Raw genomic sequence first — 23,684 nt, forward strand, 5'->3', positions numbered from 1 at the left:
TAACGATTATTAAACATTAACCAGCAGGTGGCAGCAAAGCACTTGTGAATAAGTGGCCAATACGTGGTTGTACAGGTTGCCAGCAGATAATCATCCCCTCTGTGTTTAACTGACTCTCATGCTATGACTGTACAGACTGAGCAGGGCCGAGTGAGAGAGGCCTCACTGCAGTTAGCATAACCGTTTATTTTACAGCTCGTCTGACTCATTCTACTCCACGAAGGTCATCTCCTCTGCCAGCTTCCTCTGATCCAGGGAGATCCTCTGCTTCTCTCTGATTGGTTCCTGCTTTCTACAGGAGGTCCAGTGCAGCTGAATGGTGATGATAGTGCAAATCACGTAAAACACACCAGTCCCAGCTTTCAGTACAGCATCCAGAACCTGCTCCCACCTGTGAGACATATAATACACCAGTGTGTCTGTCAGTCACACATATCACATTTAAACTTGAAGAGCAAAACAGTGAATCTATTCTGACTGAAGTAAGTAAGACTAAGAAAAGGTCACTCTTGAAACTGAAATATAAATTATGAAAGATATTCTACAGAGAAAATGATTAGATGGAGAACAATGAATTAGTGTTCACATCCCAGGGCACTGATAGTGAACAGGTGAGATAAATGATTTTATTAACATATTTTAATGTATCTATTGTATCAGGGTGGCATGGTGGTGCAGTGGTTTGCACTGTCGCCTCACTCCTCTGGCACGTGTACTCAAGTCTTCGCTGGAATTCCGTGGGTATGGAGTTTGCATGCTCCCCCTGTGTCATTGTGGGGTTTCCTCCAGGGACTCTGATTTCCCCCCACAGTCCAAAAACATGCTGAGGCTAATTGGAGTTGTCAAATTGCCGGTAGGTGTGCTTGTGCGAGGGAATGGAGTGTGAGCGTGTCCTGCAATGGGTTGGCACCCTGTCATGGGACGTTCCCTGCCTTGCGCCCATAGGGACCCTGAGTTAGACAAGCAGTTTCAGACAATGGATGGATGCAGCACTGGAACAGATATTACAGAGTACAACTGTAACACTGGTCTACGCTGCAATGAAAAACCACCTACAGACATGTTAGTCAGTCTGCACACCATTAGTAACAATTCATCCTCACAAAGATGAAAAAATGCCTGAATTATGTTGCAAGCTACATGGATTTGTCTGGATTTGTATACATAACAAGTGACTGGCTGTATGTCTGTGGAAAATGCTGTGATTTTTGTCATATTACAGACTGATCATAAACTAGAAGACACACATTCAATATTAAAGACACCAATTAGCCTGACTGTGCGTTTTTGGATTGTTGGAGGAAACCCACACAGCATGTGGAGAACATGCAAACTCCACACATACAGAGCAGAAGCCAGATTCAAACCCCTAAACATGGAGGCGTGAAGCAACAGCGCCGCCTACTGGACCACCGTGCCACTATCATTGAAACAATAATCCCAATAAATAACTCTGTTTCACAACAGCTGATAAATAGGGGATTATCCCCACAAAGAAGCACAAACCCCTTCGTGAGTGAAACTGCTGGGTTGATTAGTATGTATCTATTTATATTCAAGCATAAATAATTCACAGGCAGATTTAAATCAATTACTTATGTTTAACAGTAATATGAACTGGAATCTGCAGGATTCCACAACCAGCCACCAATACCAGCCAGTGTCCTTCCTCTCCAGTGTCCTTCCTCTTCCTCTTCATTGTCACAATGAAGGTTTTATTTTCTGTGTCATCCCTGATCAGGACAGGCCTCCCATGCAAACTCACTGATCTCTCTGATGCACAGGAGCCCCCAATCTTACACCACATCCTTTGTCTTTTGTTGTTTCCATAGTAACACTGACACTGTCTCCATCCACACCCGTCACCTCCTGTTTGTCCACTGACAGCCCTGGAGGACTTCAACACACAGGTAAAACACTCAACGATTTCCACAGCAATGAAATGTTTATGAATATCAGCCCATTACAACATACATACTGTATGTAAATGTTTGGCCAACCCCTGACATTTTTTAACATATTGCTTATCATATTTAACCTCATGAAGTCGCCCGATTTAGCTGACACTGTTACTTCTTCCAAGTCTCGTTTATCATATTGAATTAAATTAAAATGCAGATTTTTAAAATATTAAAACATTTTTCCATCAGTGTTTGTGTTAAGGTCCTTCCTTTTTGACTCAGTGACATGTTACATACTGTGCATCTCATTGGCTACAGTCTGCAGTACAGACATCTTACCATCAGTGACTGACAGATTAACCTGATCAGAGAGGCTCCACTGTACTTCACACCACACCAGTACCGATCGGAATCCTCAGCTGTCAGATTGTTGATGGTCACAGTGAAGACTCGCTGGTCAGGATCATCTCTGACTCACACTTTACCCTCCTGTGGAGAGTCAGTGTGTACTATGGGAGTACATGACTTCACATTATACCCTCTGCACCAGTACGGGACTCCACTCCAACAACCGCTGCAAACACCGCGCCTCCCTGAGAGCCATCACCCATCAGCTCATCAGCCACTGCAACCAACTGCAAAGACCTCCCTCTTTCCTGCATCCAAGTAAACCAACTTCCTTTCCTTTCTAACAACCTAAACTGTCCTATTCACCTGCTATATTCCTTTAGGTTTATATTCCTACAAACTGCTTGCTTTGCAGAACAGTTTTTCCCTTTTTAGGTTAATCATTTTAAATCTGGTCACTGCATTTTCATGATTACATCGTTTGTGTCTTTTCCGTTATTTCATGTTTATTGTTTGTTAGGTATAATGTCTGTCTTATGTTAGTTGTAGGAATAAATGTATGTCTTTTTACACAACTTCAGCCTCCGTCATTGAGTGCTCACAATAGTCCCTGCCTCTGCGATCTGCCTACTACGCTCTGAAACCTCAAACTCGCCTGAAATATCGCGAGACTCTCTCTCATTGGCCGTGAGGGGAGCTTCGCTACCGATCGTTTACATTACCTGGTGACCCAGCTCGCTGGACGAGCCTACTAACCCAAGTTATTAAGCGATACGGGTTATTAATGAATCCCATTTAAGTCTCACATTAACAGACTCACTGGGATTCGCATTTGAGTTTGGAGGAACCGACCATTCGGCATAACAATTGGTTACTAATCAGCATCAAATAATAATTAATTAAAAGTTAATTAATTTCAAAACATATTGGTGGAGATATTAAAATATACCTGAGCTAATAATTCCTACAGCTGTCAGATTGTTGATGGTCACAGTGAAGACTTGCTGGTCAGGATCATCTCTGACTCACACTTTACCCTCCAGTGGAGAGTCAGTGTGTACTATGGGAGTACATGACCTCACATTATACCCTCTGCACCAGTATTTCACATGAGTTTTATATCTGTCACCATAGGAACATGGGATTGTTACAGATCATCCTCTCTGTACACAGGCCCATTTCACTGTAGACACACTGTCAGCACCTGTGGGGAAAATAATTAACTGAATAAGGATTTTCCATCTTATGACATCTCTAAGTAATTATGCTTGGTTTGTGTAATACTTAGATTAGGTCATGTGTAATTAACAGAACAGTGATAATGTATAAAAGTCAAAGACCATCATTTTACTATAAGAACAAGGAAAACAAAACTAGTGTCTGATCTTGGGAAGGGCTTCAGCAGGATGTGGGATCGGGAATCTGAGCCTGGCAGTGTGTTCTAGGGTCTGAGAGGAAAACCAGGACCTTAAATCCCTAGTAAAAGGCCTAGATGAGGGTTTCCGGTAATGGCGGCTTGCTGAGAAGACGTGCCCACTTCTGCTCCGCTATGTTTCTGTAAAATCCTGAATAATACTCGTTTATTGGACGTTGAACAAGACCAGTAGTGATGCCTCTCTCGCAAAAGAAACTTGGTAAAAACATTAGTAGACCGACTCAGTCGAAATTGTCTAACTTCACTTCTAAGTCGAGCTCCGAGGCTAGCTGTGAAGCTAATGTTAGTGGTGAAGATAGCGAGAATAATACCAACACCTGTCAGGTGATGGAGGAGAAAATTGACAAGCCAAATGAGAGGGGAAAGACGGTCGAAAGCTTAGACGCAGTACTGGCGGCTATTGCAAACTTGAAATCGGATTTTTCCTCCAAACTGGACGGTATTTTGTCAGCAATAGAGACTGTGAGGAAGGATGTTAATGAGTGTGCTAAACGGGTCGGTGAGGCGGAGGCCCGGATATCTGCAGCAGAAGATAGTATCACCACCTTGGAAGCAAAGGCACGGACTCTTGAAAATAACAACAAAGATCTCGAAGACAAAGTGCTGGATCTGGAGGCCAGATCGCGACGTTCTAACTTGAGACTTGTTAACCTGCCCGAGGGCGCGGAAGGAGAGGACGCGTGCGTCTTCTTGGAAAACTGGCTGCCGGAGGCTCTGAACTTGGCACCGCTACATACCGCTCTGACGCTGGAGAGAGCTCATCGGATCGGCCAGAAGAATACGTCAAACACCGCTGCACCGAGGACAATGATCATGAAGTTCCTAAATTACAAGGATAAAATGACCGTGATAAGAGCTGCCAGGGCAAAGGGACAGATTCTTTTCAAGAACCGTCCGGTGAGATTTTATGAGGACCTGGCGACCGGTGTACACAGAAAACAGAAAGAGTTTAACGCCGTGAGACAACAGCTTCGCTCCATGGGGATCCGGTACGGCATGATTCCTCCCGCGCGACTGATAGTGACATACAACGGAAAGTCTCGCATCTTTAACCAGCCAGGTGAAGCGGAGAATTTTGTGAAGGCTCTGAGGTCAGAAAGTGGACTGGGTTGAGAATGTAATCATTGACATGCTGTGTGTTGGCATGAAGGAATAATTACTGAGCTTTAAGTTTTAAAAGAAGAGTGAAAGAGAAAGGCCAATTTGTTATATTTGTTTATCGGTCCAGAGGCTTACAGCTACTATTAGTAGCCTAATTTTCTTAATGTATCCAATAACGAGTTTTTCTGTTTATGTAGCGGGGTGGGGTAGGGGGGAAAGGTGTTTAGGCATAGTCGGTTGATCCTCACTTTTGGGTGGAACAACCTTTAGCTGTTAGACAGGTACCAGTATATATAGGGGGAGGGAAATGGGTACCAAAGTTCAAGTTAAAGGGGTATGTTCAATACTTATTGTTGTGGGTGTAGTTTTTGACATTCAGATGTTATTTGTTTCTCTATCCTTTAATATTTCAAATGTGTTGGGAAGCTCATTTAGTGCTGTGTGTTATGTCTGGTGGAATAAGAATTAAAATTTCTTCTTGGAACTGCAGAGGACTACAAAAACTGGAGAAGGTAAAACAAGTAATGACTAGGGTGAAATCTATGCACTCTGATATCATGCTACTTCAGGAAACACACCTGTTGTCTAGTCAAGAGGCGAAGATTAGGAGGAGGTGGCAGGGCAGTATATATTCTGCACCCTTCACCTCTCAGGCAAGAGGTGTTATGATTTTGATCCACAAATCTATACCATTCCATGTGACAAGGGTTATTAAAGACAAGGCGGGGAGATATATTATTTTACAGGGCACACTTATTACGGAAAAAATAATCCTGATAAATATCTATGCTCCAAACATTGACGACCCAAAGTTTTTTCATAATCTTTTTTTGACAGCATCATCTCTGTCTGGTAGCTTTATTATAGGAGGGGATTTTAATTGTACATTGAATCCAGAATTGGATAGGAGCTCAGGTATTGATTTCTCGCATCCTAAAAGTAGACAAACTATTCAACATTTTATGAAAGAACTTGATCTGAGGGATATTTGGAGGGATATGAACCCCAAGGTCTTAAAATACTCCTGCTACTCAAATACACTTTTTTTTTTTTTTTTTTTTTAGTTTCTGGCAATATGAGGTACAAAATAAAGGATTGTCACTACGATAGCATTTTAATATCTGACCATTCGCCAAACTCATTAATATATGAAGGTTTAAGACTAAAAAGAGATCCCCCTAGATGGAGATTTAAACAAAAATAGACAATCAAATAAATATTTATTTTGAAACTAATACGGATTAAACGTCACCCTGCACAAGGTGGGAAGCATTTAAGGCCTACGTAAGAGGTCAGATTATTAGTTTTACAAGTTATAGAGCAAACCAAACTTATAAGAAAACAAAAAAGTTGGAGGCGGAGATTGAGCTGCTTGAGGGAGAATACTTTCAAACCTTTTGTCCAAGAGTCCATCAAAAGCTTTTATTACTAAGAACACAGTATAACGAACTTTCTGCTTCTAAAGCAGCCTCACATCTTTTGCGTCTTAAACAATCATTCTATGACCAAGGGGAAAAGCCCGGGAAATTATTAGCCTGGCGCCTCCGACAATTACAAAATGAGAAAAACATTACTTCAGTTGTAAACAGTGATGGACAGATCATTGTTGACCCTCTAGGAATTAATGAAACTTTTAAGTTTTTTTTTTATGAAAAACTATACAGCTCAGACATAACACATATGGGACAAGAGCAAAATCTCTTCTTAGATACCCTTCAGATACCTAGCATTTCAGAACTAATAAGTGCAGACCTTAATACACCTATAACAAAGGAGGAAATATCTATAGCAATAGATCATTTGAAAACAGGTAAAACCCCAGGCCCAGATGGGCTGCCGACAGAAATTTATAGGAAATTTAAAACTAAATTGCTGTCCCCTCTTTTTGACATGTTCGCGGATTCATTTGAGAAGGGAATCCTTCCGGCTTCATTAAGAGGAGCTCTGATAACTTTACTACCCAAACCAGGTAAACCGTGCAATAAATGTGGAAACCTAAGACCAATAAGTCTTCTTAATGTGGATTTAAAGATACTTTGTAAAATTTTGGCTCGAAGACTGGAGAGATTCTTACCTGATCTAATTCCCTGTGACCAGAATGGGTTTATTGCAGGTAGACAGGGATTTCATAATGTGAGACGAGTGTTGGATATTCTTCATAATCAGGAAGGAAAAACAGACAATGCTTTACTATCACTGGATGCCAAAAAGGCCTTTGATAGAGTTGAGTGGCCCTACTTATTTGAAATATTAAAAAGATTTGGCTGTGGGGATAATTTCTGTCGGTGGATTAGACTTCTATATAATGAACCATATGCTGAAATACTGACAAATGGAATTATATCTAAACCATTTGAAATTAAACGGGGATGTAGGCAAGGGTGCCCTTTGTCCCCCTTATTGTTTATTTTAGCAATTGAACCGTTTGCCATTGCGGTGCGGTCTCATAAAAACATAACTGGTTTATCAGTAAATCAACAGGAACATAGAATTGCTTTATTTGCAGATGATGTCATCCTTTTTTTGGAAAAACTGAAAGATTCTATCCCAGCCTTGTTGGATTTATTACACACATTTGGACGGATATCAGGATATAAAGTGAACAAAGAAAAATCTTCATTAATGATACTTAACTCAGAAGAGAGAAGAAGTGCCGGAAATTCTTTCCAATTCAAAATGGTAGACTGTTTTACCTATCTCGGGATTAGGATAGTGCCATGTTTGAGAGACATTGTTGGAGCTAACTACACCCCTATGATAAATTCCATCATCTCATCTGTAGATAGATGGAAACCCTTGCCCTTGTCACTTATAGCAAGAATTAATGTTCTTAAACTAAACATAATGCCCAAACTTCTGTACTTGTTCCAGAACATTCCATTGTCACCTCCTGCTAATTTATTCTCACACCTGAAAAAAATGTTTGTACGTTTTTTGTGGAATAATAGACGACCGAGGCTGCGTTTATCACTCTTGTACTTACCGTATGAAAGAGGAGGCCTCAAATGTCCCAATCCACTTTGGTACTATTGGGCAGCTCAATTGAGGACTATGATGTATTATTTTACAGATAAATCCCTCCCGCCTTGGATGAATATTGAAAACTGCTCGGTACCTCTTCCCCTTCCCCAATACCTATATTCAGCAAAAGTCAAAATGTTGAAAAAAAAGACAAAAAATCCTATAGTCAGAAATATGATTATAATCTGGTATCAGGTTAAGAAATATCTGGGTGAATCCACCTCTCTCGCACGCTTCAGCCCAATATGGGGTAATCATTTTTTCCCTCCAGGCAGAGCAGACCCTGGTTTTAGGAAGTGGGCTGACAAAGGTTTAAAGACAATAGGGGACCTCATGGGATCAGAGGATGAGACTTTGATGTCATTTGAGGAGTTGATTGCCAAGTATGATATTCCATGCAAACATCGATTTAAATATCTACAAATGAGAAACTTTATTGGATTATCTCAAAATCAATGCTTGTCAATCCCTCCGTTATCCACATTGGAAACAGAAATGAAAAAAGATTGCTTTGGAAAGGGAATAATCTCCAAACTATATAATATATTAGTAGAGGGTTCCCCTGAATCTTCTTTAGGGAAACTTAATGCCTGGAGGGAAGACTTACAGGAGGACTTATCCTCCGAAGACTGGGAGGAGGCATGTGCTGAAGCACAAACACAAACTACCAGTACCCGTCTTAAAGTACTGCAATATAATTGGCTAATGAGGACATATGTGACTCCAGAAAAGCTTAATAAGTATAATGGTGATAGCCCAGACTTGTGTTTCAGGTGTGGAGAGGAGAAAGGGACATTCTTCCACTGTATCTGGGAATGCAATAAAGTACAATTGTTTTGGAAAGAGATCAAACAAGCTCTGGATACTATATTGGGTATACAATTAGATCTTGACCCTAAACTATTTATTTTAGGTTTATATCCTGATGGACATCTTATGTCTAGAAAGATAATTACCGCCATGGACTTATGTCTACTGTTAGCAAAAAGAGTCATAGCACTCTCATGGAGGAAGACCAGTAAACCAAAACTCATTAACTGGATAAAGGAACTGTCCACAACTTTACCTATGGAGAAAATTACTTACATTGTCAAGGGAAAACTGTCACTTTTTCAAAACATTTGGGGTCCCTTTATGCAATATATGGAAAATGTGGATCTTAGTAGTATTGTGAATGAGGCAGATGAGATGTAATTGATGTCGGCCCTCTGCAGCTTCCTAAACTAAAAAAATTTGAGTTTGTAATTTTGAACAATACAGAACAGTACAATTGAGGTGGAGTTGAGCAACCCTTGGAAAATAGAGAAACTTATTTGTTGTTGGGGTTTTTTATTTATTTATTTATTTATTTATTTATTTATTTATTTATTTATTTATTTATTTATTATGTTTTTTGGGGGTTTTTTTGGGCTTTGTGTTTTTCTTTTATTTGATTAAGTTATTATTTACAGGTCATATTTTGTACTTCCACCTAAATATTTTTCTATCATCTTTTAAATGTCTGATTTGCAAGGAAGGTTGATTGATTGTTATACAATAATTTAGTTGCCTTGGATGCTCCTTTCGATGTGGAAGCACTCAAACTTCTGTAATTTCTGTATTTTTTTAAATTTTAATAAAGATATTGTTGGAAAAAAAAGGCCTAGATGAGGTGAATGAATGGGCTTGTCACTGTGTGGGATGGCCACACCCCTTCAGTACTATGGCCTTATTTGTAAACATATCCAGTCCTGTGATACAGGCCCTCTCATATTCCCTCTATACATGCTTCCTTTGGGCTCTATTTGTGAACGTTATTATGTAAAATATCATTGCTATGCTGGTGATACGCAGCTCTATCTGCCATTAAAACCTGGTGACTGCTGCTCTCTGGTGGCCCTTTCTAACTGTCTGGAGGATATTAAGAACAGGACAGCAATGACTTTCGTCCAGATTAATGAAAACAAGACAGAGGTAATGAGTTTTGGTCACTGTTCATGATCTCAGAGAACAATTAGGGCCTCATTCAGAAAACTTCCAGTCACATACTAAAAATCTTGGTGTCATCTTTGATTCATCACTGAGTTTGATAAACAAATAAATGCTGTTGTGAAGGGGTGTTTCTGTCAGCTGAGTTCAATAGCCTGGCTTAAACCACACCTTTCAGCCAAAGACCTGGAGAGTTACTCCTGCTTTTATCCTGATTGGGTTACTGCCGTTCTCTGTACCCAGGTTTACCAGAAGCATCTTTATTCTGACTACACCTTGTTCAAAACGGTGCTACCAGGCTCTCAACAAAAAATAGACACCAAATTTCCCCTGTGTTGGCTGCATTGCATTGGCTACCTGTTAAGTTTTGAGAATTTCTGAGAATACAGTTTAAAGATTTCTTATTTCTTTCTAAGGCGATACATGGCATAGGTCCCCAGTCCGTCTCGGAGCTAATTCAGCCTTACACCGCTTCTTATTAGATGCATCTCTGTACTGACCCTGCACACACAGGAACACATTTTATTTATCTATTTAATCTGACTATTCTGCTTTGCACATCATGTATTTAACATTTATAGTGATTTTATATTTATTACTAGATTATTGTATAACTTTTGCACTGTTTTTTGAACTTGGTTGTTGCTTAGTCTTGTTTTTCCATGGAGCACCATTATACCAAAAAGAATTCCTTGTAGGGTCAACCTACTTGGCAATAAACCACAGTCTGATTCTGATTATTTTTTGTGTAACATTGTGTAACATTGGCCAATGTCTCTACTTTTACTATATATTTATATTATTTTGACCTACAGCACTTTGGCACAACATAGATTGTTTTTAAATGTGCTATAGAAATAAAAATAATTCAACTTGATATAGAAACATATTTCAAGTCATCCATCTTGCCGAGATGGGGGTTGCGCTGTGACCCCTGGTGGACAAATTATGCAGCAACAGCACTCATATCATGGTTGAAAGTTCTGTCTTCAGTCTCTCTGTTTCTTTTTAGTTATCATTAATTGGCCATTATAAACCAAATGCTGATAGCGATTTATCACAGACTCCTGCATTAATGAATTAAAATATTCATGATGAATAAAGAAGATGAATTGGCGCTAATGTGTATTTTTACTGTGTTATTGATGAGATAAATATTACAGTACATGGATCGCTCTGGTATCTCAGAAATTGTCTCCATTTTTTCATACAAATTTATCATTAGTACAGTAGTGCTTGCAGTTCACAAATGCTTTGGCCTACAAACAATTTGGTTCGCAAAAACTAAATTTGGTCAATGAACAAACTCGACCAGATTCCTTTTTTTATACTAGTGTAACACCGGCAGGGCGCATATCCCAGCATGCCCCGCGTACAATTGTAAATAGAAGGACCACGACAGGCACCCAACAAGCACCGAACCCAAATACACAGATGGGAAACACAATGTTGTCAGAAGCTGAACTGCGAAATGCAGATGCAGTGATAGATTTACACAAACTAAATACACGTTAGGAGCGGACAGGGTATACACACAAGACATGGGCAAAGTGTAAAGTGAGGTAGACCTTCAACAGCACGTCAGTCCATTGCAGGGCAATGGAAGCTGGAGAAATGCCATGTGAACAGCAGAAATGTGGTCATACAGGATGTGAGGGTGAGACTGTGTGCTGTATACAGAGGGTCTGACCTCACGGCTTTGTTTCAGTCTTTAGTATTGTGATGACATTGTGATAGCCCAGTGATAACTATACTGGATGGGTGGTACCCCTTCAAAGAGCAAGGGGAGATGGGATACCATTGTGGTATGCAAGCAGGTCCTCAGGGTTGTCACACATGTTTTTCTGAGGTGTACACTGCTGGTTGCTTGAGCCCCTGGATGAGACACTGGTCAGTGCCCTGCAGAATCGCTGTGGGCAGTGTGAGGACTTCTGCCCTCTCAGTTAAACAATAGGTGCAGGGACTGAGTCAAATGAGTCTCTCTGCATCCTGCTTAATGATATCAAGGGGTTGTGTAGGCGTGTCTGTGCTCACATGGCTCTATCAGTACAGAGTGAACTGGCCAGGGATCAGTTTATCTAGACACTTAACCCCAGATAGCTCACATTCAGACACAGCCAACCCCTCTGCGTCCCTAGACGAGGCCCTGGAACTGGCTTTGGAGAGAGAAATTGTGGGCAGCAAGGTGGCGGGGAACGAGGCGGGAGAAATCAACCAAGCTGTAAACGCCAAAGGGCTTGGAGGACCCAGGCCCTCAGGTTTACTTCCTGGAGGCAGACTGCCTGTAGGCTGACAGGCAGCAGCACCCCCCCCCACCCCTCAATCCTCAGACAGTGTCCCAAGTTCACCGCCACCCAGGGTTCCGCCAAGGGCACGCATAGCCGGGAAGATGTGGGCCAACAAGGTTAATTTCCGGAACTTCCTTGTTGACACCGGGGAGGTGGCCCTGCTGCCACCTGCTGCAGAGGTGGTGACTATGGATTGGACTCACAGAGGCAACTTCTGTCACATACCCACCATAGTGATGTGAGTCGCATGTACTGCCCTAGTCCATACAGGTTCCACTGCAACCCTGGTGAGACCAGACACTGTCTAGAACTGGGGTTTGCAGTGGCACAAGGGCAACCGTGTGGTCATCATGGGCTCCTCCAATGGCAGCTTCAGGTAAGTCGCTCTGATAAACCCCGTTAGACTCCAGTGAAGTGAGTGAGGCTGCAGCGCCTGAAGCTGCAGCCTCATCTGAAGCATCTGAAGCAATTTCAGTGCGTAAAGGACAAGGAAGCAAGCCTAAGTTGAACTACCGTGATCTCCGATCCCTCAGCATCCCACTGCATCAAGAATCGTCATTCTTCGTCAATCGTCAATAAGCGATATGACCACATATGACTACTTTGGCAAACCTTTGTCAAGTACCACAATACGTAGTTACATCCACAAATGCCAGTTAAAACTGTACTGTGCCAAAAGCAAGCCCCATCTTAACAGTGTCCAGAAGCGCCGTCGGCTTCTCTGGGCTCAGAACGCATCTGAGTTGGACCATCACACAGTGGAAACGTGTACTGTGGTCAGATGAATCAGTATTTCCATTGGTGCAGGTGAGAACAATGACTGGTGACCTGGCCCCTTTAAGAGGGACGGGGTTGTTCCCTTTTGACATGGGGGGTTTAGTTGTGAATAGTAACTATGTGGATGGCTGACATGCTCGATCCCTCCATCCTGGGCCTGAATTTCCCCCGGAGCACGGCATGTGTGCTGGACTTTGGGCACAACATGCTGAGATTCCCTGCGGTCCATGTGTACAGTGGGGCCGCTGGCCCCGCAGCCTCTGCAGCTGACTGCCCACCCCTTACTGCCACTGGGCCTGTACCTCCACATCAGCTAGAGATCCCTTCCTCTGCTACAGTCACATGGGCCCCTGAGCCCACATGTGTCCCCTCCAGTGTAGCGCTGCAGCCTCACTCACTTCACTGGAGTCTAACGGGGTTTATCAGAGCGACTTACCTGAAGCTGCCATTGGAGGAGCCCATGATGACCACACGGTTGCCCTTGTGCCACTGCAATCCCACTGCCCTGGTCCTCTACCTCACACCATTGATCCCCTGCCCCACCCATACGGTTGTGTGCCTCTTCAGGTTTGCAGCCTCCTCCTGCACTGAGCGGCCATTTCAGAAGTTTAATTATTTAATTATACAGTAATACACACGTTTCCAACCATTAAAAACATTATCCAGACTTAAAGTCACTTGAATAAAAATATTTAAAAACTTGTTAGCATTTCAATATAGTATCTGGTTGGACTGTGTACTTCCTCTTTGTTTACATGGTTAACATAACACTCACAGCACAAAGTATGCTGTCCTCAGCATTCGTATCTCCGCAACATTCCAAAGATCCATCATAGGCCTTTAGTCTAAAAACAAGCTAAAATGGTCACTGAGAACCTTTGCGTCCATTGATTTCCATCAGCTGTGTTTGGAAAGTTCGAAAGAATTTCTGAGGCTACTGAACAGAGCCAGGGTTGCCAGCTCTCACCCATCTGGTGTGACACTCACACCTTCAGACTCTCACGCTCACGCAAGAAATCTTATTAAATCTTAGGGCAAATCTATATTATTTCATTATAAACCTAAAATTCGCTATATCAAATGCACTGGGGTACTTTGAAAACCCTGCAAACTATTTACAAGGTAATAAAACTGTTACGTACATGTAAATCTGTGTGCATACTTGTTTCAAACTGAAAATCTTATGCCAGCCAGCTAAACAAATTAGACAACCCTGCTACAGGGCTCTCTGTTCAGTTTTCGCTGAATGCTAAGGCTTCCCAGGCAAGCTACTGACCCTCCAAATTTCACAGACCTCTCGGCCACCCAGTAATCTGTAACTTTAGTGCTGAAAGCCTGACAGTGAGTGTATCATGTGAGGCAGCTGTGGAAATACAGACTCTCGTCTGTGCCACAAAAAACCTTCTACAGCGGCAATGTGGGATCTGTGCTCTCCGGGAGCATAACTGCTCGGTACGGCAGCTCCAGCTCTGAGGGCCGCCGAGTCCCGCTGAGGGTGATACGATGCGCCCAGAGAATCACCAGGACAGAACTGCCGCCCTGCATAAGTCCCCGGGGCCTTATGGCCGGGACTGAGAGGCCGAGGAGAAGCTTCTACCCCCGGCCAGTAGGATCATTAACATCACAGATTAAAAGCTAAAATATGCTATAACTACAATCTGTACTTTAAACATTTCTACATATTTTTTATACATTTTCATCTTTACTTTTTATATACCTTTTATTGTTATATTTTCTTATTATCTTTCTGTAGTTTCAGTTAATTCACGTTGTTTAATTTTGATGTCCTTTTACTAGTGTGTTTATTACACCGACTGGAGTAACGACAATTTCATTTCGCTGCCAGTGTACCACTACATTTGTACGACAAATAAAAATCTTGAATTTATTGTGTTACCCCCATCACATTATTTAATGTGTTCCTCATGAATTTCATTGTTTTCCTCAAAATAAACACGTATTCCAATTTTGGTTCTTGCAACACATTTCCAAAAAAGTTGGGACAGGAGCGATTTAGGGCCAGTAGTGAGGTAAATTGGTTAAATAATGATGTGATTTGAAACAAGTGATGTCAACAGGTGATTGTAATTATGATTTGGTACAAAAGCAGCACAAATACGTGAGAAAATTATTGAAATGTTTAAAAACAATGTTCCTCAAAGAACGACAGGAAGAGATTTGGATATTTCACCTTCATCAGTGCATACCATAATTAAAAGATTGAAGGAATCTGAAGCAATTTCAGTGCGTAAAGGACAAGGAAGCAAGCCTAAGTTGAACTACCGTGATCTCCGATCCCTCAGCATCCCACTGCATCAAGAATCGTCATTCATCTATAAGCGATATGACCACATATGACTACTTTGGCAAACCTTTGTCAAGTACCACAATACGTAGTTACATCCACAAATGCCAGTTAAAACTGTACTGTGCCAAAAGCAAGCCCCATCTTAACAGTGTCCAGAAGCGCCGTCGGCTTCTCTGGGCTCAGAACGCATCTGAGTTGGACCATCACACAGTGAAAACGTGTACTGTGGTCAGATGAATCAGTATTTCAGGTATTTTTTGTGAGAAATGGATGCCGTGTGCTCCAGACCAAAGAAGAAAAGGATCACCCAGACTGTTACCAGCAATAAGTCCAAAAGCCAGGGTCTGTCATGGTATGGGGTTGTGTCAGTGCCCTTGGCAAAGGTAACTTGCAGTTCTGTGATGGCACCATTAATGCTGAAAAGTACATAGAGATTTTGGAGCACAATATGTTACCTTCAAGAAGACATTTTTTCCAGGGACGCCCATGCATTTTTCAACAAACAATGCGAAACCACATTCTGCACACATTACAAAGTCCTGGCTGTGGAGGAAGAGGGTATGGGTACTTGACTGCCTGCAGTCCCGACCTGTCTCCAATAGAGAATGTGTGGTTCATTTTGAAGCGCAATATGTGACAACGAAGACCCCGTACTGTTGTCCGCTTTAAGACTTGTTTGCAGGAAGAATGGGACAAAATTACACCTGAAACACTACATCACTTGGTGTCTTCAGTCCCTAAATGTCTTTTAAGTGTTGTGAAAAGGAATGGCGACATTACAAAGTACTAAATGCTTTACTGTCCCAACTTTTTTTGAAATGTGTTCTAAGAACCAAAATTGGAATACGTGTTTGAAAAAGAACAATGAAATTCACGAGGAACACATTAAATAATGTGCTGTTGTATTGTTTTCAATGTAATACAGGTCAAAGATAATTTAACAAAGTGCTGTTTTCAGTTTGATTTTCATTTTACATACCATCCCAACTTTTTCTGATTTGGGGTTGTAAAATGTGAACACAAAAGCTTTTTTTGTGTGAACATTATAAAACAGATTAATTCGTATTAAACAATTTCAAAGACATAGACATCTAATATGTGTGTGTCTGTGAGAGAGAGCATTTCAATTAATGCCTATAGTTCAATATTTGTTATATGTGCTGAATTTCATGGTCATCATTTTGGAAAAAAAGCTACCTAAACCATACGGGACTTAGAAATGGGTTAAAACTGACAGGACGATACCGGATATCAAATTGTATGGTTAGGATGAATGTACTGTTAATCATCAGCACCATTGGAGGAGTCATGCATGGTGAGGCAGGGGGATATCTGTACATTAATGGGCGATGCATTACTGGGGATCTTTGGCGCCACCTTTTGACCAGTTACAGTCGTCATCAACATTAAAAAAACATTTCCATTTCCACTGCGTGAAAAAACAAATTGCACCCTATTTATAGAGTGGGAGACTACTTTTTGCAAGGATTTATATCTCCTGAAATTGCTTCTTCACAGATAAGCACCAGAATGTTCTTTTCCCAGATGGTAGTAGGGACAAAATCTCCTACCACTGATAATTCTGACCATACACAAATTTTTATTTTTCTGCGTCTTGCGATTTTATCGTATCAAAAATAACCAGTAAATCCTATTATTATCCTGCTACCCCCACTCTACCAAAACTCATGAAATGATATGATACATTTGGAGGAGGAAGATTTCTAATTGATCCTTTATACCCACCAACCAGACCAGTATAAGAAGCTGTATGATGTAAAGCCTCTTTAAATGGGTACAGACTACTTCCGTTTATTGTAATAAGTATCTCATAAATTTGACTTTACACTTTTGCATGGTATTGATAGATTTTGAAAGTTAATTACTTAACACAATTCTTATTAAAATTGTTCATTATACAACCTGAATGTCTCAAGGTAGCACATTAGTACAAAAGACGCTGTATGATGTATTATTGTAGCAGTCAGATGTTATTTTAACCAATGTACAGGTTTACCTTTAATTTAATTCTACAAACATAATCAAAATCACTTGTGAAAAAGACATTTAGTCATTTACTAAGGCAGATACAACCTGTGGAAGCACAGCTAAAAGCATACCATCACCCATTATAGAGTGACCCATTGTCTTTGTAACTGAGTAATCACAACTAAGTGCAATTTACTATAATGAAACTGTACACAGAAACTGTAAAGGCAAAGGTAATTTATTATGATGAAATGCTTCCAAAATGCCCAGTGTGCTTCAGCGTTTCTCCTTTTCTCCAGTCGTCGACAGGTCCTGTGTTTATTAGGTGATCTGTGATGTAGGAGATCCTGAGAATGACTGCTGCTCCAAGGATGATTGGCAGGTGGCTTTTCCCAGGAACAGCGGGCTGGAGATGTAAAGGTGGGATGGAGAAAATAAAGTGCAGGGGAATACAGAGTACAAACAACCATAAGAAACACACGGCCCATGGCCATATGTCCACAAGACAACCACCCGCCCAACCCGAGAGGGAGCCTACGAGGGACTAAGGGGGGCCCAACCCCTGTAAAAGGAGGTCCACAGAGGGGGGACAGACAGCGAGCCCCCCAGTCCCTCCCGCAAGCCCTCCACCGAGGGAAGCGGGTCCAGGGCCAAAGGGCCCCATCAACCGGGAACACTCCCCTGGCGGACGGTCCCCCCAGTCCGCTCCCCGGCAGGACGGATCACCGCCCACTGTAGCGACCCGGCACGTCCCCCCCCTCCCCGACACTGCAGGATGATCTAAGGGAGACCCATACAAACAAAGTGCACCCCCCCCCCCCACCACCCAGGAGCGGACCTGCGTCAACTGGGGAGCGGCAGACCCCCCGCCCAGCCCAGACCGAACCCTACAATTCGCCTAGAAGGGCTCAGAGCATCCCTAGATACCCCGGACCGCCTGCCAGGGCCCCACCACGGCGCAGCAGAGCCAAGGACCACCCAGCCCGCAGCCCACAAGAGGAGACGGCCCACACCGGCCAGGGCCATCTTCTACCTGCTGGGCCACCCCACACGCGCAGGGCCAGAGACAGAGAGTTAGGGGGGACCCCTCAGCCCCCACTGATTCCCCGTCCCATGTTAATGTGAAGTGTGCATGTACAAGTGTGAGAGAGTTGTGTGTTTATGTCTACAATGCATTAAAATTAGTGGGTGCAGATCGAGTATGAGGGCCCCACCACTGGCAGATGGCAGAGTCCCCCATCCCCCTCCCTGCACCCCAAGGCCCTAATGTAGCATGGACTGTGTATATAACTAAAGTGCAAAAAGCAGGTGAACAGTCGAGGCACGGGCACCCCACCGCTGGCAGACGGCAGAACCCCACCTGCCTATACCCACCTCCTCAGCCCTAGTGTCATGTGGTGTCTAATGTGCAAGTAAAACCTCCCCACTGCCCCTCAAAGCTCTAGTGTTGTATGAAATGTGATGTCCGGCCCAGGGGAGCAATAAGGGCGTGCAGGAGTGGGCCCCCCCCGGCACCGGGGCCAGATCCCCGACTGGCCCCGATTAGTCCTCATCCCCGACCCCACACAACCGGCAGGGGCGGCCAACCGAGGGGGTTCAGGGGCGCCACATTAACAATTGTTAATAAACATTCCACTATACATCTCAAAATTTAGCACACTTAATTCATTATCTTTGATACTGTTTCAAACATTTAATGTTCCCCAAACAGCAGCAGAAGAACCACAGCTTCATCTTCCTTGTATTTTGGCTCTTCTCTGTGTCAAGAGCTCTACAAGCTCAACTTTAATATTAATTTTCCACCACTTCTACATCTTCTATCTATACCAGACCCACATCTATCTCTACACCGCCAGTTTCCTCTCTGAAGAGTCTCAGAAACAATGCCAGCATTGCCTATCACTCTCACACCCTCCCCTCCCTTACACCAGTCCGTCACACCTCCCAGTCCCCCCATAACCTCCCCAGCCTGGACAGTGGGGGGTGTCGCTGGTGAGCACTCCTCCAAACCTTTCCTCTCTCCCCAGTCGATCACCTCGTCCCACAGGTCCCAGGCTCCCCAGTGCTGGTCGTTGGTCCAGGAAACAGCTTTCGGAATTTTCATTCTGGTTAACATAATTAACTAGCCGTCTGTGATACTCTCAAAGCCAAACTAGACACTGTGTATTTTCAACGTACTCCAGACATTTGCTAAATGCTATTCACCAAGAATGCCTATGGAAAGGGATGGAGCCTTCATTGGCTGCTCGTGGCATCGAGGCTACTCCGATAGAAGCGGCCAAATTGCTAAAACTGTTTCACAACCTATACAGTAACGCTGGCGAAATCAGGACGCTGCTTCGGTACGTTATAACATCGCCATGGTAATGAACCCAGCAAACGGTTAATCTTACTTCAACAACATGGGACATTTAAAAAGTAAACGTATAGGGGCTCTTTTCAGAATAACATCTTCAGATGAAACGCATTACGACAGACCGGATGAGTAAAACCAATCATATCAACCATAAGGCTTGTTGTTTTTAAGTTTAACACAATTATTTTCTCTTACAATTTAAATATAAACAATCACATTACGAAAAATGGCCACAGCATCTACAGTTTAAGCTACTAATTTTAAATATATTTCAATTATATTTTGCGGCAATATTTGCATGAACTATATCACGACATACAATGAAATATATAATTAACTATGCTAACAAAACATAATCTGAAGAAATAGCAAGAAACATAGGAAGAGATGCTTCTCACCGCTGCGCCATCGCTCTGTCAGAAAGTTTATGTTCAAACTGCACTGATTTTGTTTCTATGGAAACCAGCGAAATTTTTCATTGGTCGAAAGGATGAAGATATGTACTGACGCCATTTTCAACGAATGAAAACGAGAATTAATTGTCAGGGCGGGACGAATTTGAAGGTGAACCAATCAATAGTAGTATGTTTAGCTCGTGCTTGTTTTGGCTGAGCGTGATTGGATTTGTTGATCTAACCGCCTTCAAGCCCGTAAACCATGTATCTACTTGTCAATGGGAAACCACGCAGTTCTGTCTATAAATACTGACTGTAATTTTTTTATGACATTATGTCTTTGCTACGCAGTATTACGGTAATGCGTAATACCGCGATGTTTGGGGTGCCCCGCTGTTTTTTTTCCATAGCTGACGAACGCAATTAGCATTTTAGCCACGTTGGTAGGTACGCTTTTGAGAAAGAACACTATAGTTCTTGTTATTCACATTCTGTGTCCTGGTGTTTTTAATTTCTCATAATGTGAACAAAGATATGTCATATACAAGTTTTTTGAGAGACTAAATTTTGGTTTGATTTATAATTTATTTAATGGTAAATAAAGTTCTTATATAGCTATTTTAGAATTAGTGCAGTCTTTCGTTTAGAATTAGCGCAATATTCTTAAAAACTGCATGTTCAAACCAAACGCCATGCCATAATAACTGCTTTACAGATATTTCATTCAGTAATCTATGGAGGGTATACTGTAGGTAGGCCTGTTTGTGTGTGTGTGTGTGCGCGCGTTTGGGTGGGTGGTTATGTACATAGTGCTATAAAAACATGTTATTTTGACTTTGTAGGGACATGTTTTCGTTCCCGAAAGTAAGAAGATACTGAATTTTATTAAATTCTGTGAATGCAGTCAAATGAATAATTCAAAAAGTCTTGCATTTTGTTTGGTTGCTTACTGTTACTGCTTGGTAACTACTGCAATGTTTAAGGTTGCCATAGTTAGGATTGGGGTTACGCCCATACAAATGAATGGAGAATCTCCACAAAGATTCAAATACCTAATCTCTGTGTGTGTGTGTGTGTGTGTGTGTGTGTGGAGTAGGTGTATATTACATTGTGGGGACCAAATGTCCCCCACAATGTGACAAAAACCCCGTTATTTTGATGTTTTGGGGGGCATTTTCAGGTACTCACAAAGATCTGTAAATACAGTCAAAAAACTAAAAATGCCAAAAGTCTTGTATTTGGTTTGGTTACATATGGTTAAGGTTAGGGGTTGGTAGGGGTTAAAGTTGTCATGTTGGGATTACAGTTTTCCCCATAGAAATGAATGGAGAGTCCCCACGAAGATATAATTACATAGCTGTGTGTGTGTGTGTGTTGTGTGTGGTATCAGATCAGTCCCTGAGAGTTCAGTAGTCAGGCGCCATGTTTCTGAGTCTGGTTGTGGAGGCCTGAATGCTTTTCCAGATGCCAGAGTGAAAAGATTATGTGAGGGGTGGGTGCGGTCATCCACAATGTTGGTGGCTTTGCGGATGGAGCGTGTGATGTGAATGTCCATGATGGAGGGGAGAGAGACTCTAATAATCTTCTCAGCTATCCTCACTATCCGCTGGTCTTATGATCTGAGGCGAGGCAGTTCCCAATTCAGACCGTGATGCAGCTGCTCAGGATGCTCTTGTCTAAGGAATCAAAAATGTGGTTCCATGGGGTTCCAGACAGTGACCTTTTTTGGAGACAGTGAGACTAAATTTTATACCTAGGTGCACCAGTTATGACATTGGTCAGGTAGGCTGTGGTCTGTTAGTTGGTGACAAGTGGCTGGTGATCCATGCAACCCAAGCAGAAGTGAGCAGAACTTGTATCAGCCAAATAGACAGGAGAAAGCGGATTTTTCATTGGACTTCAGGACTCCTGAGTAACAGATAAAGACAGAGAAACAGCAAAGTTATGGAGAATCAGGAAGTAAGTGCCAGTCTGCGCAGATCTGAGGTCAGTGAGACACACATAAGGCTCCTCTGATGCTCCTCTTCATCCGCTGATGGGCCTCCAGGTGAGAATCACAAATCAAACATAATAACAACTGACACAAAGGCCTGAGGTCAGACCCTCTGTATGCAGCACACAGTGTGTCTGCAGTCTCACCCTCACATCGTGTATGATGACATTTCTGCTTTTTAGATTAAGTGCTTGTCTGAGAATAACTTCTGCATCATGCTAATTATTTAGCTGTTTCGTGCTCATGGGCAAAAGAAAAATGAGGATTAAGTTAAATATATCAGAAATAAATTTCTAATGTGGCTCAAGGCCACAGTAAAGTGGACCATCACATCAAGTAAGTACAAAACAGCCTTTACTAATACGCTAAGGGTTAAAACAACATATAAGATGTGCATAATCTGACAGTATATCAGCGTGAGAGCAAGGCTGGCCCTGGAAGTGGTGTGCATGCAATGGCAGAGCAAAGTTAGAGACACCCGCTAAAAACTTTCATTTCATCTCACTTGCTCCTTTCTTCTTTTTCCTTCTTTTTTTCCCTCCTAATCTGTCCATCCTCTTCGGCCAGCTCACCCACTGCATCACCATGCCGCCTAAAAATGAAATAAATAATTTTTTTAAATTTAAAAAATGAAATCGATCAACATGAGAGGCCTATACAGAGTTTATAGAACCCCTCATGGTAAAGCAAACATGTTTGTCACAGCAGTGCATTCAGACCATGATTCTGCTAAAGCTGCCGGACAGGACAAAGGGAAAAAAAAGAAGAAGGTGGGGGTCAGTGCAGCAGTGGGTAGTTCAGGTCCAGAATGTAAAAATCCAGACCAAGATTTAGTTTCAACCAAACAGCTGAGTACTCTGTATCAGTGTCATTCTTAAAGTCGTGTTTCAACTTCTGGCAAAGTTCTCCCAGGAGCCTATCTCTGTTGTATGTACAGTCGGCATGTAATTCATTCCTGCCCAGGTCCCTGACAAACAGTTGGAGGCAGAATTACTTGTTATCAGAGTATGTGAATTTTTACACACACCAGCAGCTGTGACAGAATAAGATATTTCCTTTATACTGCTGCCACATAGTGGACACAAAGAAGACTGCAGTCAATTCTAAAATCAGTCAGTCAACATGCTACCACCACAGACTATAATCGGGAAGTGATCAAACTTCATGGAACAATATGAATATAAACAAACAGATGTAGTAAGTATATTGTGCAAAATGTATCTTCATCTTAACTACGCTGAATGGTGGAGTCCCAGAGTAAGTGATCCTCACCTGGAGGCCCATCAGTGAAGAAGAGGATGAAAAGGAGCATCAGAGGAGCCTTATGTGTGTATCGCTGACCTCAGATCTGTGGAGACTGACACTGACTTCCTGACTCTCCTTAACCTCACTGCCTCCCTTTTTGTGGGTTTTAAATGTTTAAAAATCATCCATCTATCTTTGATTTTCATAAACTGTTTGTGCACTGATGCATTTCCTGTCTATTTCTTGTCTGTAAAAAGGAAAACAGTTTGATGCTGCTGTTGTCCTGCTCTTACCAGGAATAAATATTTTGATTTCATCTAGAATCTTATCATTTTAGAAACATGATTTCATAGCAAAATTATTGATAGCTGGTCTTCACAGTGAATCATTCATGCTCACAGAATTTAAACTACAAACAAATTAATCAAATAAGTCTAGTTCTTTTCTAAACTGTTACTTCCTCATATTGCAAATGAGCAAAGAGCAGTGAAATCAGACTTATTCTGAAAAGCAGAAAAGTCGTCATACAGGATGTGAGTGTGAGACTCTGCAGAAACAC

General features: G+C 42.1%; 1 protein-coding gene and 1 long non-coding RNA gene across 2 annotated transcripts in view; one reads left to right on the plus strand and one right to left on the minus strand.

The window, feature by feature from the left end:
• The window catches only part of LOC125728831 (uncharacterized), a 109,739-nt gene that overhangs the window by 45,190 nt on the left and 40,865 nt on the right, over nt 1-23,684 (plus strand). The window lies entirely within an intron of this gene.
• On the minus strand, nt 17,357-19,346 carry LOC125728834 (uncharacterized). Its single transcript, XR_007389412.1, has 2 exons — nt 19,147-19,346; nt 17,357-17,542 (listed from the first exon to the last, which is right to left on the minus strand). It is a non-coding gene; the product is annotated as an uncharacterized LOC125728834 (long non-coding RNA).

The sequence above is a fragment of the Brienomyrus brachyistius genome, unplaced genomic scaffold (genome assembly GCF_023856365.1).
Source record: "Brienomyrus brachyistius isolate T26 unplaced genomic scaffold, BBRACH_0.4 scaffold358, whole genome shotgun sequence".
Taxonomy (NCBI): domain Eukaryota; kingdom Metazoa; phylum Chordata; class Actinopteri; order Osteoglossiformes; family Mormyridae; genus Brienomyrus; species Brienomyrus brachyistius.